This window comes from Trachemys scripta, chromosome 5, assembly GCF_013100865.1.
Source record: "Trachemys scripta elegans isolate TJP31775 chromosome 5, CAS_Tse_1.0, whole genome shotgun sequence".
Taxonomy (NCBI): domain Eukaryota; kingdom Metazoa; phylum Chordata; order Testudines; family Emydidae; genus Trachemys; species Trachemys scripta.
Genome location: NC_048302.1, coordinates 4,476,902 through 4,491,756, shown reverse-complemented (window position 1 = coordinate 4,491,756; position 14,855 = coordinate 4,476,902). Strand labels below are relative to the sequence as shown.

At 44.7% G+C, this 14,855-nt stretch overlaps 1 protein-coding gene across 1 annotated transcript in view; it reads right to left on the bottom strand.

Annotated features, from left to right (window-relative positions):
• ADGRL3 (adhesion G protein-coupled receptor L3) overlaps positions 1–13,717 on the bottom strand; it is a gene marked incomplete in the record, with an annotated part of 777,222 nt that extends 763,505 nt beyond the window's left edge. Inside the window, 1 exon segment of the mRNA XM_034772562.1 lies at positions 13,116–13,717.
• Between the last annotated feature and the right edge of the window lie 1,138 nt (positions 13,718–14,855).

Genomic DNA, 14,855 nt, shown 5'->3' with positions numbered 1-14,855 from the left:
ACAAATTTCATTTCTGAACACCAGTGTCTGCAGCCCAGCGGGCTATTTCAGCAAGATAAGATCACACATTTAATCAAACGCTTCAAAAAAGAAATACACACCAAGTTTGCTTAATAACGTCAAATAATAAAAGTGCAGTGTTGATGGCATACTAATTTTTAGCGTTCTTTCTTCTTTGAGGGTTGACTCAATAGCCAAGGTCAAGCGTACATGGGATTTCTACTAATTAGGGTTTCTGGTAAGTGCTGGCTACTCTCCGGACCGGTCTACTCCAGCCACTTAACCATAGTTTTGCCCAAAACTGTGGCAGTCCCTCTTCATTTGAAATGAAACAGCTGCACACATTCTATCCAAGTATGATTGATATAAAGGCATAACACAATGGGGTCCTAATCCATGATCGAGGCTCTTAGGCATTGTGATACAATTCATTTGTATTAACACCCACCACTGCTAAATCAATATATTGTGTGTAGATTGATGACAGAATTAACAACCTCAGTAGTTAATAAGAAACCACCAACATCAGTGGCTGCTTAGATGTTATAACATATAGTTAAGTTACAAAAAAGAGCTCTCCTTTCTCGATCGTCCACTCATTATTTGGCTACAGCTCCTGTTGCGGTAAGCTGGAGTTTGGGTTAAGTAAGGAATCGTGGCCAGAACACACAATGTGAGCTTTACCATTTATTTTGACTGCAGCAAGACTATCCCCTAAGAACAGCAGGAATCAGCCCAAGAATTCTGGACTTTATGATCTGCACCGGCCAGGCCAGATTCCCATGATGTGATGTGATGGAGATAAAGTAGTCACCGGTAGCTGTATATCATGCAGACTTCTAAGTCTATGATCTAATTTTTCATGTTTCCAGCAATGCTACAGAGACACATCTGCTTTGCCTCAAAACTACATGAGTTCTGGGGCAAACCTGGACATCCTTACTCCGGGCCAAATTGCAGCCCCTACATCTGTGGGATTCTCCACACCCAGAGCTCTCCCTCCCACACAAATTTCTCAGGAGGGTGTTCTATGGGTACTGGGATCCACGTGGTGGAAGGGGCTGAGTGGGCAGGGCCAGGATTATGGGGGAAACAAATTGACCCCCTCCAAAGACCAGGATGGAAGGATAATACAGACCCAAACTCTATTATCTTCCCCTGCAATGGGGAGCCCCCTTAACAGTGCACTCCGGGCCGCAAAGTATCTGCTGCAGGAGCCCTGTCACACATTCTCCAAGGGAGCCATATGGCAACAGGGCACTCACTGGAGACCCAGGTTTTCCCACGGGAAGGGACAATCAGACTCTCTGGTCTGACTCAGGTAAACCGCTGATGAAGTCATTAGAGCTGTGCCTAATAAGGCCTGAGTAAAAACTGAGGGCCAGATCCTGTCTCACACCAAGTGTTATCTTACTGCTCAAGTATACTCCTGCTGAAATCAATGGGATTGTTCAGAGTAAGGTGTTCTACTCAGCTTCAGGGGAACAGAGTCTGACCCTGAAGAAAGAACAGCGGGATCGAGCCCTTGATGGACAGGGGATGTACACCGGCATTTCTTGGCAAATTAGGAGTGCTAGAACACCACTCTAGTTTTACGCGTGAAGTCCAAGGTTCCAAAATTAACACTATTCCACGTGGAAGGGCCATCTTCCACACGGTGTTTGTTATACATACGTACTATCTAGAGGCAGGTCCTGATTGGTCAATCCATTTCTAATGCTCCACCAAGTATGCTACAGTACTAACTGTTGACTACTTGTCTATAGTAACAATTTACCTCTCCATAAAACAAGCTGAGAGCTATTTAAAACACCTATCAAACTGAATTTGGCATGAGAATCCATATATTACTTTGGAACCAAGGTTTAAAAAACCATATTTAATATTTCTTACCCCTCCCTCAAAAAAAGAAGAATGGTATCCATTAAAGAGAACAGAAATGACCTCCCACTACAGCAGCTTTATACTATGAAACATCAATGATGTCTCATGCTCACACTATTCACTTCCTCTGGAAGAAAATGGAGTACATACTGGAGTGGGGGAGGTTTAGGTTGGATATTAGGAAACACTATTTCACTAGGAGGGTGGTGAAGCACCGGAATGCGTTACCTAGGGAGGTGGTGGAATCTCCTTCCGTAGAGGTTTTTAAGGTCAGGCTTGACAAAGCCCTGGCTGGGATGATTTAGTTGGGAATTGGTCCTGCTTTGAGCAGGGGGTTGGACTAGATGACCTCCTGTGGTCCCTTCCAACCCTGATAGTCTATGATTCTTTCTAATGATTCAAGGCCCACATTGTGGACATCCTCACTCACACTGAATACCACCTTACACCACAAACTGTCCTATCAATGGGGCTACATGAGGAGTAAGGTACTACTCAATGTGAGTAAATACATCAAAGCCAAGCCTAACACAGCTATCCATTTGGCATAGTCCCCAATACCGTACCCTATTATTATTGAAAAATACAGATGCAACTAAATAAAACAAACACATACATACATACATAAAACAGCAACCAAGGGTTTTAAGTTATATGGCAGACATTTTTGGTACAAAATTTGTAGTATTTAAGGCTCCTTAAAAAAAAAAAAAAAAAAAAGGATAGCCATCCTCCCTGAAGTAATTGACAGGAATTTGCATCATTTTGAACTGACAAAGTGTCAGACTGTGACACAAATGCTGGCAAAAATTCTGTGAAAGCAAAGGAGTTAAACACAATCTTTGAAACCCTCTTCAGTTCTACCCAGCGGTGAAATCTATTCACAAAGATGACTATGAGGACTCTCCCCCCTCCCGCCCCCACCATCCTTTGGAATAGCTTTGAGGGAAGGAAGGTGAAAAAAACAGGGAGCCATTGAAAAATCTCCTTACGGGGTCAGCTGTCAATGGAATGCATTTTAGTATTCAGGATACCCACCCATGCAGAACATCAAAAACTGGGCTTTGGTCCCTCCCCTATTCTCACAGGCTTAAGCTAATGCTGAGTTTCTGGAGCTGTACTGAATAGCAACACACACTGCCTCTGCAGGACTTGTAAACAGCAATACAAGCCGATCAAATAGAACGGGGGTATAGTTTCTACTTCATGTTTCCCTTTTCTTGTGGCATACTCTAGCACAACAAATCTGGTACATTAAAAAAAGGTCAACTGCTCTAGAGCGCCATGTGTTAATGTCCTTTAACGTACAGCCTTTCCCTCATTCCAATGGGAAAGCAGACCCACACAGATATGGATACAGCTGTTTAATTTAAATGTTTTATCCCCAGCTTTTAAAAAATAATGTTATTCATTTCTGCACAAAATGAGCGATTTGCTTATTTCAGATTTAAACCTGTGTAACTCTGGAACTCCTATAGTTCCTTTCTGATTTAAATCATCTTTGGAATCTGAAATGCAAGGTCTCATCTTGTTTTACAACAGTGCTGTAAGCAAACTTTTGGGGGGTATGTGTGCCATCCACTGAAGAAATCCCTCAAATCATGGTTTTGTTGTTGTTTTTGCCCATTTTCAGTTAACTCCACTAATACAAAGCTTTAAAAGCTGGTGATAAACTTGAAAACAAAACATGGCTTGTACATAAAAGTCCTGGTACTGGCAAAATGATGCATCACCATCCATTTTTTAAATAGTTTTTTCCCCCCAAAGTTTTCCGTAAGATTAATGGCTCTTTGCAATGTATCCCCCGGTTGAAGTCAATCCTGGGATGCCACCATTAGTAGTTGTGAAATTTACATTCATGATGAGATTACAGTTCCAATCCCATTCCACTTGAAGCTAGCTGAAAAATTCCCATTAACCACAATGGAAGATGGATTGGGTCCAATCCCTTCAGAGTGGGAAGAGGCTGCAGGAATACATAAACAAGAGCCCACACAGACTTCAACAAAATCTGGGGCTCCTCAGGGCTTCGGAAAATTGGGCCACTTTTATTTAGGTGCCTTAACTTAAGGCAGCCATGTTTGAGCATTTTGACCCAAGATTTTCTTTTCTTCATACCTACATCTTTAACACATAAGGGAAGGAACAAAGGAAAAAATAAAAAGCAAAACAACATTTTCTCTCTACACAATTCCAAAAATTTCCATGAGGCATTAGAAGCATTTTAAAGCAAAAAACAGAAAGTTACAACTTCTCAACAAACAGCATTTTGTTTCCACTTTCAATAGTTAGAATGAAAAATAATGTTACCTCATGTCTAACAGAAATCACTGGATTTGCTAAACGTTCCTATCCCTCTAATTTTGAGCAGAGGGTCCCCTTCAAAAGTTCAAACAGTAGATTTACATCTATAACTAGCTACTTGGCTGGTAAGTGGGGGGATGGGTGAAAGGGTCGTTAGGGAGAAGACTGACATCTTTTTAAAAGATACTATATAATGTGTGTATGTATATATGATTATTAAAAACGTAAGTAGTTCACGGGAGATTTACAAATTGCTCAGAGCTTCACCTCCATTAGGTCAGTCTTCAGAACAGGAGAAATCAGCTTTTGGGACACTGGAATCAAACATTTCAACTCCTTATAGATCATAGATTCACAGATTCTAGGACTGGAAGGGACCTCGAGAGATCATCGAGTCCAGTCCCCTGCCCTCATGGCAGGACCAAATACTGTCTAGACCATCCCTGATAGACATTTATCTAACCTACTCTTAAATATCTCCAGAGATGGAGATTCCACAACCTCCCTAGGCAATTTATTCCAGTGTTTAACCACCCTGACAGTTAGGAACTTTTTCCTAATGTCCAACCTAGACCTCCCTTGCTGCAGTTTAAACCCATTGCTTCTTGTTCTATCCTTAGAGGCTAAGGTGAACAAGTTTTCTCCCTCCTCCTTATGACACCCTTTTAGATACCTGAAAACTGCTATCATGTCCCCTCTCAGTCTTCTCTTTTCCAAACTAAACAAACCCAATTCTTTCAGCCTTCCTTCATAGGTCATGTTCTCAAGACCTTTAATCATTCTTGTTGCTCTTCTCTGGACCCTTTCCAATTTCTCCACATCTTTCTTAAAATGTGGTGCCCAGAACTGGACACAATACTCCAGCTGAGGCCTAACCAGAGCAGAGTAGAGCGGAAGAATGACTTCTCGTGTCTTGCTCACAACACACCTGTTAATACATCCCAGAATCATGTTTGCTTTTTTTGCAACAGCATCACACTGTTGACTCATATTTAGCTTGTGGTCCACTATAACTCCTAGATCCCTTTCTGCCGTACTCCTTCCTAGACAGTCTCTTCCCATTCTGTATGTGTGAAACTGATTTTTCCTTCTTAAGTGGAGCACTTTGCATTTGCCTTTGTTAAACTTCATCCTGTTTACCTCAGACCATTTCTCCAATTTGTCCAGATCATTTTGAATTATGACCCTGTCCTCCAAAGCAGTTGCAATCCCTCCCAGTTTGGTATCATCCGCAAACTTAATAAGCGTACTTTCTATGCCAATATCTAAGTCATTAATGAAGATATTGAACAGAGCCGGTCCCAAAACAGACCCCTGTGGAACCCCACTCGTTATGCCTTTCCAGCAGGATTGGGAACCATTAATAACAACTCTCTGAATACGGTTATCCAGCCAGTTATGCACCCACCTTATAGTAGCCCCATCTAAATTGTATTTGCCTAGTTTATCGATAAGAATATCATGCGAGACTGTATCAAATGCCTTACTAAAGTCTAGGTATACCACATCCACAGCTTCTCCCTTATCCACAAGACTCGTTATCCTATCAAAGAAAGCTATCAGATTGGTTTGACATGATTTGTTCTTTACAAATCCATGCTGGCTGTTCCCTATCACCTTACCACCTTCCAAGTGTTTGCAGGTGATTTCCTTAATTACTTGCTCCATTATCTTCCCTGGCACAGAAGTTAAACTAACTGGTCTGTAGTTTCCTGGGTTGTTTTTATTTCCCTTTTTATAGATGGGCATTATATTTGCCCTTTTCCAGTCTTCTGGAATCTCTCTCGTCTCCCATGATTTTCCAAAGATAATAGCTAGAGGCTCAGATACCTCCTCTATTAGCTCCTTGCGTATTCTGGGATGCATTTCATCAGGCCCTGGTGACTTGCAGGCATCTAACTTTTCTAAGTGATTTTTAACTTGTTCTTTTTTTATTTTATCTGCTAAACCTACCCCCTTCCCATTAGCATTCACTATGTTAGGCATTCCTTCAGACTTCTTGGTGAAGACCGAAACAAATAAGTCATTTATGAGGGACCTAATTATAAAAGAGCCACTTATATGCACACACTTTAAGTCAGTAATCCTTCAAAGACCCTTATGCCCATACACTGCCCCAGTGACTTCAGTGCGACTCCACATGGTCATAAAATCACAATCATCGAGCTTCTTTTGTAGAATCAGGCCCTTTAGTCTTGATGTTTGACTTAAGTTTCAGAAACATTCAATTCCCATAGCTGTAGATTCATAGAAAAACAGGGTTGGAAGGGACCTCAGGAGGTCATCTAGTCCAACCCCCTGCTCAAAGCAGGACCAACTCCCAATTTTTGCCCCAGAACCCTAAATGACCCCCTCAAGGATTGAACTCACAACCCTAGGTTTAGCAGGCCACTGCTCAAATCACTGAACTATCCCTCCCCTGAGTTCAGATACAGTGGGTCAGATTCTCAGATGGTGTAATCAGCATATGCCAATTTATACCAGTTGAGGATCTGACTTAACCTGCTTAAAGCAAATGTAGTGAGAAAAATTAAACCAAGGGCCCAAACTTGTATCCACTGAAGTCAAAGTTTTGCCATTGACTGCAATGGGAGTTAGATTTGAAGTATTCAGTTTATAATTACTAGAATTCCTCCGGTTTAATCACTGAAATGTTAACTGTACTATTTACCAAATAAAAGGTATCATTTCATAAGAAATAGCATAACAACGTCAATTTTAACAGATGCTATGTAAACTTAATGACAATTAGGCATTTAAATTATATGCGTAATTTAATATCAGACTGTGACAGCTTCTAAATACAACTTTACTCTCCTTCGAGCCAGATTCCTTTCATGACCCATGAAATGCAACCTATGTTGATTTTCATTTATATGTTCCCACTATAGTTTTAAAAATACACAGAGCAGACTTCAAGTTCTCAATTATTTACACTGGTTCATTAAGACTGAAATATTATATCAACTGCTAGAACAGTGATGCTGAAAATACACAGAAATACATTTGAAACAATACTGTAGCTAGGTCTCCTTTGAGTGTCAGTCCTTTTCAACTCTGATCAATAGATATTCTTTTCTCCATCTTGACTGTTCATTCTAAGTGGTTCCAAAAAACCAGAAACCGAAGACTTGATCTGTGTTAGGTTTCCTAGCTGAATTTGTTTCAATTGCACACAATATATTCTACAGACTATGCTGTCAGATGTTGTGCACTTCTGTACTGAAGTGTTTAACTACAGATGATGTGGTAGAAGTCACAATATTTTCCAACAGCTCAAGTTTTCAACAAAATGATCTGTTGGCTTATATGTTCAAATATATACTCACGCGCATACATATATATTTTACACATGCACCCGCCTTCCAACCCCTAAGGTCCAATCCAACTCTTGCTGAACTCAATAGTATTCCCTTGGAAGGGTATGCAAATTGTTTGAAGTATAAATGAAAAAACGTGGCAATGAAATTCTGATTAACTGGTGGCAGAATTGCAATATTGTATGGTATTAATTTGTACCATACCATGATCCGCAACAAAGACATTTCAAAACGTGTTTTGTTTTAGTCTATGTACACCAACTTATCCTAGTCTCTCCTAGAGGAAATGAATGGTGGTTTCAATCAGTTAGGATAAATCCCATTGTACAGAGCTGTTGTACAACCACAAAAGTAGTCTAGAAAAGAGAAATTTAACTTGTTATTGCTTGCCAGGCAAGCTTCTACCCTACCATAAGCAAACCTTTGGTGCACTGAATGACCAACACATCCGTTCTGCAGCTGAAATTGGAAGCTGGCTTCATGCTTCAACTTCCTCATATACACCACTAAATGGAGGAACTCATAATTTGCGCAATGGGCCCATCAATTTATCACATTTCTTTTCTGCCTCACCTCTGCCAGTTGGCCCTATATTGACATAGATACTTAATTCCAGGCTCCAACCTTCTCCCATTAAATTCAACGGAAGTTTTGCCACTGGTGACTTTAGGGGGAGCAAGAACACATCTACATACGCACTCTACACAAAGTGTAGTCTGGAATGAAATTGCTTCTTGCTGACATTAATGAGGAATTAATTGGGGACAACCAAACTTAAGATCGAGTTGGTCCCCGCACAAGCCAACTTTAAAGCACCGTGGCCGTAATACAGGAATATGACAAATGACAAGTGTTTTAAACTAAGTATCTTGTGCATTTCTCCAACTACAGCTAACTCAGAGCTACAATATGGACAATGGAATACAATTTTAGGATGTAAGGAATCACATCAAAGATTTGAGTACAAGTCAGTTTCTCTCTAGATAAATAGCCAAGACTTTAAAAGTGGGTGCCTATGGTCAGGCTCCTACAGCTCTGTTTAGGCACCTAACGTAGGTGGCCTGATTTTCAGATGTACTGAGCACACAGAAGCTCTGCGAGTCTTCAAAAAATCAATGGTTACTGCTGGATGCTCAGCGCCTGTGAAAATTAGAAAACTTGCATAGGTGTCTACATAAGGAGTTAGGAGCTGTAACTTGAAACGCTTGCCAAACAGCAGTTGTGAAAACTTTCTACCAGAGGCTGGCATGGCCATACTTAAGAATGACAAAGAATGTCCCAGTGTTCTATAAATATCCCATAGGACAGTAAATGGCTACAAACAAAGCCAGAATGTGGTTCTTCACACTATAAATATTTCCATTTTTAGATCTAGATACGGTGCATTTTCAGTATTCTTGCTATATCAACTGGGCAGCTGTAGGAGGAAAAAGACAGCAGCAGAGAACAGCTAGAAGTTCAAGGAACTGGAGTGAGGTCATTTGAGTTCTTACACGTGTAGTAGGTGCCTCTTAATCCCACTACAACAAGCAGCCCAACCAATGATAGCAGCAAAAGAGTGGCAAGTCTCTGTGCATCTCTATGCTATCCAACAGCCCCAGAACTCTCCCCAATAATCTACTAAGATTATGAGACCCAGCACTCAGCATGACCTAAGCATCTCTGAGATCAAAATTTTTAGTATTATTTCTGGATTTTCTCTAGATAGGGGCATACCAAGAGAAGGATTTTTCTAGCCAGAATCACCCTAGATCCTAGCATAGAACCTCTCACATCTACTGTGCAACTTAATTTTTTCCAAGAGAAATACAGAGCCAGCACTCACGTGAATCTTAAATGAACAGATTGCAGTCCAGGTAACGTTTCTGGCCAAAACTCCACGCTAGTCTACACACCCTATCTCTTCCTATAACCCCTTCCTGCTCTCTCAGTCCCACCTCCTTCACCTGTCTTTGCACCTTATTTCAGTTATGTGTAAAATAATCCTCTAGTAAATGCACACCAGTCCTCCTCTCTCCCCACATGCACTTAGATCAAAAGTTCCTGAAATGTCCCCAGTTCTAATGTCCCCATTCCTGTTCCAATGACCACACTCTTCTCTATATCTCATACTTGTTTTTATTGTCACTGTACTTATGCACTAACATGATATGCATCCGAAGAAGTGGGCTGTAGTCCACGAAAGCTTATGCTCTAATAAATTTGTTAGTCTCTAAGGTGCCACAAGTACTCCTGTTCTTCTTTTTGCGGATACAGACTAACACGGCTGTTACTCTGAAACTTGTACTTATTCATGCTTCCAACATGAAAAATCCTCAGGGCAGGGAAAATATTCTTGGTTGGACACACTGACCAAGTGTATAAGTCAGACACACTATACAAATGTCAAATACTAATATAGTTTGCCCATCCTTAATTCTTAATTGTTTCGTAGGTTATCCACTCCCATAAATCCTAAATGAATTAGAAAATAATGGAAACAAATCTATTTTAATGTTCTTTAATCTTCTCAGATCACCAGAAATTATGTCTAATAAAACAACAGTGTTGGCTAACGAGGTCCATGCCACACGTTTATAAACTCACCAAAAAGGAGATTGAAAAAAGCACACACACCCAAAAACCCCATTCAATATAACAGGCTTCATCTAGCACAAGTATTTTTAAAGATCTTCCAATTTATGGAAAGAATGATCTGGTTTCTCTCACAAGGCTGTGAAATACCTTGAGGAGCTTTGTAATTTACTATGTTGTAACACTTGAAAATGTACCACTGTCCAGTCAGTAGATTCAATGGGAGATCTTACATCTTCACCTAAACTCTGCTCACATTTTACATGTACCTAACGAAGCAATCACTTCTTTTATCATCTGCAGACAATACAACCAACTGTATCTCAGGGAAGCAACAGGGTGTGTGCTGTATTCTTTAATTAACAAGAACAGCTGGGAAATAAAACTCAAGCACTCCTACCACATCACCTTCGGCTAAACCCTACAATAGAGATGGACACAACTCTGATGACATCACAACCTGTGGAATGTATGAATACTATGGAACACATGCTGCTAGGAAACAAAGGACATTGATGATACCAAATCTTCAAATGTACAGCCTTGGAAACACTTAGGATGAATTTTCTAGATTGAGAAACAAATCATTCCATGTTCCCTCAACAACCAACTCCTATCTTGTGGAGCAAAATAGCTGAAGGGAGACTTGGTAACCTTACGCTTGCTAAACAGTATTAAATTGCTTATATATTCAAAAATTACAGTTCACTGTTTTTCTTTGGCTAACCTGCATTGCCATTAAACACGCTTTATACTAATATTAAATGTTTCCTTTCCCCCCATGCATTCCAAAAGATAAACTACATATTAATTAATCTGAGTGAAGGGTGAGTCAAAATTCAATATTTTCCTTTTAAGAACCTCAGAACATTTGGAAATAGATATGCAAAGGCTTTCCATCTGTGTTCACTCTGTTGTTGTTTTGGTTTGGTGTAGTAACAGGAGACAATACAGTTACCTTTAGTGCTCTTCGCTAAATAAGGAAACCAGGCTTACAACAAACACCAAAACAGCAGCAGTTTGAATCACAACAAAGGGATTGTATCACCACTATTAATATTGCGGCTACTAAAATTTGAGGTGAGTTGTTCTACCTTAAGAAAAACCAGTCATAATAGAGCACTAACCTTAAGTTTGTAACCAAACATTGGCACTGATACATGGATTTTTCTCTCTTCTTGCTGTTAAATAAGGACAGGGTAGATTTGTCTCTCTTTTTTGGACAGCAGTCCCTTTAACTTGTACACCTTATATAGCCCATAAAACTATAGAAGAATTTTTCCAAAATGAATACACAGTGGAAGCATTTTTGTACCCCAAAACCCTGGAAATTATGATATATTGGCTCCACAAAACCCCCACTATTTCTCAATATCAAACAGCTAGTATTGGCTACGCTCTCTTACTAGATAGCATTTCAAAATGATAATGGAGAAGCCTTCAAAAGACTTCATTGAAGAATGATTTTTTTTTCTTGGCTTGGTTTTGAAAATCTTGATCTAATGCTTTGGAATAATCAGTGCAACAATACAGAAAGCAATTATAACTAGCAGGCTGCCTATCTGCCTTATAGCAAGACACAGAAGGCATTTTCCCCCTTTCCCCGGCTCTAGCCATCTCCACATTTCCTAAGCAGCTGGCTACATGGAATCCAAACCGGGAGTGCAAGAATTCTAATACTTCCTAACGAGTAATGTGAATGGGAAAGTAAATACAACAGACATCAGTTGTTTTGGCTGTAACTACGATTGTTGCAGCGATACACAGCAATTCATTTCTTCGGCTGTTTACAAATTGTTTTAACAACCGCAGAGAAAAATCACATGCGAAGCCTACTCCAGAGGTTCCTTTTATACCTAGCTCCCAATCTCTCTCGCAAAAATATAAACATCTGTGCATCTATGGGGAGGGTGGGGGATGAACAAAACAACTGATGCTGGAATATATTGTTGCCATTGGCGACATTGTACTTAAGTCTGTTAACGAGATCCAGCCCTCGAAGACAAAATCCCAGGGACACAGTGCAGATTTTGGGGCGCTGCACCTAACATCTTCACGAGCACTAAATGCGCCGAGCTTTGTTAGACTAGAATATGGGGACGGGTTCCTCAACCGGTCTCACCGCCTGTACCAATCAGCAGCCGTGCAACCAGATTTCCAAGTTAAACAGTCACAGGATGATTGCAAGGGAACGGCAAATAAATAATGAAATGGGAAAATAAAGCGAGCGCTCAAGAAAGGGATGTAATTTTCATCCTCCACCCTTCTGTGCCGGCCCCTCTTGCTCACATCCCTCGCTCTGCTGTACGCCAGCCCTACTCCTGTAGCAGGCAAAGGGGCTGCTTCAAAATCCAGATCTCCAAGGGGGAGGGGGACATGCTTTGATGGCTCTTAAAATCCTTTGTGGTCTACCTCAGCCGTGTCTCTCCCCCCTTGCCGGGCGAGGAGGTGCCCGGAGAGGCTGGGGAAGGTAGGATGAAAACCTCTTTCCCCCCCACACTCCCCAGCTCAGCCCGAATATCCCCGCTCGCGCCCCCTCCTCGCACGCCGCCCGGGAAAGTGGTGGTTTATTGGGGCCACCCTTCCAGGCATCCCTCCCTGGTAGCCAGCCACGGAAGGGTTTGCACAGCCGGCATTTCGCAGAACACCCACAAACCCAGCAGCCAGACGCGGTGCCTTGCCTAGGAAGCCAGAAAAGGGGGGGGGGGGGGGGAAGAGAGAAGGAAAAATAAAATAAAACCCCATCGGGTCTCCTTTATCCCCCCTCCCCAAGCTGAGCCACCCCTCCCTGCAGCCCAGAGCCATCACCTGCACCGCTCCCCGCCGGCCGGGCACCAGGCACTGCCCGCGGCACGGCACAGCACGGCCGCCCGCGATGCGCACAGCGCTATTTCCAGGACAACACGCGCTCGCGGCTCCTGGAGGAAACTATCCTGGGGAAACAGCCCCGCTCGGTGCCCCGGGGGCGGCGGGACTCCGCGCAACGCAGGGGGCGGGGGAGGCGATGGCGGGGGGGCCCTTAGGAGCAGTTACCTTCAGTCCGGTCCGGAGCGCTCCGTCCCCATCAGCAACCTGCGGCGGCGGCGCGCTGCCTCCCGGAGCCAGCCATGGGCGCGGGGCGGCACAGCCCCGGGAAGGGGGGACCGGGGGGGGGGGGGCAAGCACCCCAAGTCGCTCCTTTGCCTCCTGGTCCTGCCGCTCCGCCAGCGGGGCGAGCCCGGCGGCGCCCTCGCCTCCCAACTTCGGAGCGCGCTCAGGGCAGCGGCCGGCGGCCCCGCGCACCCCCCGGAGCAGAGCGGCTCGGCTGCGGCAGAGTCATTCCCCGGGCTGCCGCTGCTCGCGGAGCAAAGACGCCGCGGCAGAGAGACCGGGAGAGAAAACCATCCCCCCTCCCCCCGCTGCTCCTGCCTTCTCCACCTCCTCCGCCGGCACCAGCTGGGCTCAGAGCCGCCGTCCCCGCCGCGCGGCCGCCTCGCTCTGCAGGGGGCTGCCGGGGCCAACGGGGCTGCTGCTCCTCGGGCCCCTCCCGGCAGAGCCCCCCCCTCCTGGGCGGCGTGCGCCAAGCGGGGCTCGGCTTAGCGAGCCGGGCAGCTGCGGGCGGGCGGGAGCCGCCTCCTCCTCATCGCCGGGGAGCCGCCGCCTGCAGCCCCGGAGCGAGCGAGCGAGCGAGCCGGGCTGGGGATGCGGGAGGGCGGCGGAGCCGAGAGCCAGCCGGCGGCCGCACGCAAAACCCGGCTCCGGAGCCCAGTGCTGGCTGCGCGGACGCGGGCTCCACCTACCGCGCGGCACGCGCACTGAGGGGGGAGGCTGGGGGCCCCCCCCTGCGCCTTCGGAGGGGCAGGAGACGGGCTAGGGCTCCGGGGGCGGCGAACCCTCGCCCGGGGCGCCCTGACTCCGGGCTTAGGGTCTGAGGACACGGCGTGCAGCACGCTAGCGCCCACTGCAGCCCCGCGGTGCTAGGAGCTGTACATGCCCACAGCCGGAGCCAGGCCCTGCCCGCACAGAGCCTACCAGTTTAGCACACAAAGGGGGGCAGGGGAAACTGAGGCACGGACACAGGGAGACGCTTGCCTGTGCCCCCCCCCCCCCAGCAGGTGAAGTTGTAAGGCCTTTGAGGAAGGGGCTGTCTATTACCGTGTGTATGTACAGCGTGGAGTACAACTGGACCCTGTTCTCAGGGGGATCTCTAATGCAAAAAATACACAAATATTCATTATTATTAAAGTGAGGGGAAAGGAAAGCCCCCCTCCCTATCCTGCATGATAGCACAATGCCCCCATGGTCACCCCAGCACTCCTGCACTTCAGCACTGCCCTTTTGGCCATGCTCCAGGAGCAGCACACCCATGTGTTACCCGAAATTGGGTCAGCTACTAAGCGTAGGGTGGACTAATGACCCACCAGAGTTTGGCAGAAAGCAGCACGTTTATTATATTGATATCTAAGCTATCACGCTCATATTCACATACTGATGTTCCCAGGACAGGCACGGTACTGGAGATGTCAGGATCCTTCAAGGTAAATGTCCTGCAGCGCAGCAATGGATGGTGTGATGAAGGTCAGTCTTCCCGAGGCACAATGGACTGCAACGCGGCGAACCACTGGCCAGGAGGTCCAGGCAAAGGGCCTCCACGGGAGGTACAAGCTTGTGAGTGCACTCCTGAGCACATGGCCCCTTCCCCTTTTATGGACCTGCTCCTCATGGCCTGCGACTGGTTGGTCACACTCCACCTCGGGCAGTGTCTTGTCTACCTGGGAGCTCTTCTGATCACCC